This window comes from Pinus tabuliformis, chromosome X, assembly GCF_031772625.1.
Source record: "Pinus tabuliformis cultivar Carrire ecotype Pingquan chromosome X, CPIR1, whole genome shotgun sequence".
Lineage (NCBI taxonomy): Eukaryota > Viridiplantae > Streptophyta > Pinopsida > Pinales > Pinaceae > Pinus > Pinus tabuliformis.
This window is the reverse complement of record NC_142308.1, coordinates 54,652,119-54,655,025: the sequence shown is the minus strand read 5'-3', so window position 1 is coordinate 54,655,025 and position 2,907 is coordinate 54,652,119. Positions and strand designations below refer to the sequence as shown.

The 2,907-nt window shown below is 36.5% G+C and overlaps 1 pseudogene; it reads left to right on the top strand.

The window, feature by feature from the left end:
- The first annotated feature begins 581 nt into the window (after nt 1-581).
- On the top strand, nt 582-1,377 carry LOC149138309 (peroxidase 5 pseudogene; annotated as a pseudogene).
- Nucleotides 1,378-2,907: the final 1,530 nt, after the last annotated feature.

Here is a 2,907-nt window from a genome sequence, read left to right as displayed (position 1 = left end):
ACTACCCTACAACTTGTCTCGCATGCGATAGCTCAAACTGCAAGATGGACAACTTGTCTTGCCTTCATCTTGGTTGGAATTCTAATTCCTTAACCAACCTCGCTAGAGTGCAAGAATATTGCCATATTCCTCTAGCTTTGATTACAATAATCCACCCCATGCACTTCTGTTATGTCTACTTTAGATTGTTCCGGTTGAAAATCTGGTGATTGGATCTGTGGGAAGGAAAATTCTTTCATAGATTTTTTTGTTGATTTGATGAGTTAAAATTATTTATATTAAAACCAGACAGACAAACGGTGGTTTGTGTACAGGTCAGGATGTGATGAGCATAACTGCGCCAGTAGGATGGAATGCTTGAGGTGCAGTGCTCCATAGAGAGTCGGGTAAGGGATTTAACAAGTTTGTTGCATTATATTTCTCATGCCCTATGTTTTTAATAATCTTTTTATGATGAAAGAGGATTCATTACAAACACTACTGTATGATGCTTCCAGGAATTGAATGGTAATCGCAGAGAAGTTTCACAGATTGAAGCAGTTATGCAAGATTTTAAAAGAAGGTATTAGGTTTATGGGGAAATGTATTTGGTGTACTCGGCCCTTCTTGTCATGCTACTTTGTGCAGCGGGTGTCGCTGGGGCTCTTAAAGTCGGTTTCTACGATTATAGTTGTCCAGAAGTGGAAACCACTGTGTTTGACATTGTGAGAGATGCCTTCTTAAACAGTTCAGAAGTAACTCCTGGACTCATAAGGATGCATTTCCATGATTGTTTCGTCAAGGTAGGATTCAATATTCCATTATTACATTTTTATAAACATATCAACATCCAAAAATTTTGCTAAAAATGCAAGTTTTCACAGCCTTTCCTAATGCTTTCTGCTTACAACTACATGTGTTCCTCTCTGTCTCTATCCCTGCCACTTTAGATATATGTGCTTCTGCTTATCGTTATACATTATCAACATCTACTCCCAATCTGTAACTCATGAGTCATATTCTAATGCAATTATATGTTACAGTGTATTTGAATAATGTTGAAATCATGTGCGCTTTCAGGGATGCGATGGTTCTGTTCTCATAGACTCCACTGCTAACAACACTGTCGAGAAAGATAGTCTTGTTAACAATCCGAGCCTTCACAGATATGAGGTGATTGATAGGGAAAAATCGAGATTAGAGACCATCTGCCCAAACACTATTTCTTGTGCAGATATCCTAGCATTTGCTGCTAGAGATAGCACAAAGCTGGTAAGCATATCACAAAGTTACAATTTTATTACATGAGTCTACACAATCGTTTAAAGTTTTATTGATTTAAACTTTTGAAGCATTACTGATTGGAGTCGTTTAATTTTTTAAATGCAGGCATGTTGAATGAAGACTTTACAACTTCAGAGCCAAGAATGTTTTTATGGGGCCTCTTGAAAAGCCGATGGAAATCAATAGTAGCCCAAATCAGGCACAACAAAACTAGATATTAGAAGTGACATATGGGCAACTTAATAACACAAACAAGGTTTGTATTTCTATTTTTGTTCTATTTTTACTGTAACTATTTTACCATAGATTGAATAATTGTTCAAATTTGGAATTTGAAAATACCTTTTTGCAACACTTGCAACAAGCGAGGGCCAGAGCCAGGGCAACAGTAACTGGCCAATGCGTAGAGCAAGGCCTCCAATGGTACCTGGCTTCCCAGGTAAATCTTTCATGGAGAATACCATAGGGTCGAGCCTTCCTCCTCCCGTAAATCATGCTCATGTTCAGGTTGGCCTCCAATCTGATCGTCCACGGTGTGGGGAATGGAGAATGGAGGGTGGGGGAATGAAGAGGAGGTAGGAATGAAATGGGGATGGAGGCTGGAATGAAATGGGGAATGGAGGAGGGTGGGGGAATGAAGAGGAGGCAGGAGCATAGAAGAATGGTGGAATGAAGAGGAGGCGGGAGCATAGAAGAGGTGACAGGTAGAAGAGTGGTGGAATGAAGAGGAGACAGGAGCGTAGAAGAGGTGACAGGTGCCCAGAAGAAATGGTAGATGGCAGCTCGCTTTCCACTGGAAGTGGAGGCTTAAAAACTTTGCATAAAATACTTTACCTGCGCAAAACATTTGTTTTGAAAAACTTACGATAAAATAACTTGTCCTGGCTGAAATAACATCGGGCACATGAAGCTTGTAATAAGACCTTGAATTCACAAGTTTGGTTATAAATTTCTTTCACCGAAATTTCCAGGGATAAACTTTGGTTAAATTTTGATAGCGTGCATATTTTTTTGGTCAAAGGACTGATTAATGTCTGGTCAACGCCGTATCTATCGCTAGAGTCCCTGCATTGCCGGAGGCAGGGACTAATAATGTGTGTGCATGATTAACAAATCATTTTCATGGATTAAATAAAAAATAAATTAGTTTTTTAAATGATTGTCATGCACTATAATCATTCCAGATTGAATCTTTCGATGATCAATAATATTATTTTAGGTAATGATTAAGAATTAACAACCTAGTAGAGTGTTCGTTTTTACAAGGAGAGGCGTAAGTTAAATTATTTCTTCTCCAAACTAAAGTAATATCGTTTACTAGGTTAATGTTAAGATATGGTTTAAACTTTATTTTTAGTTGGACAAGATTCTAGCCATTTATTTTTTTATTTTTATTAATTTAATATTAACGAATGTAATTTATAATTTTAAAAATTAATTATCTATTTTTCAATATTATTAAAAAATTGTTTTTCAAATATTTGATTGGACCAGGTTTTATTACAAGATGATTCTATGTGGATAATTATCTTACATATTTTATGTCATAATTTATGGATATGGTTGTAATATTCATGCATTAGTTTTAGATATTTGTGTAGTGGTTTTCTGTTCTTAATCTTTGAAGGAAATAAATGCTTCCAA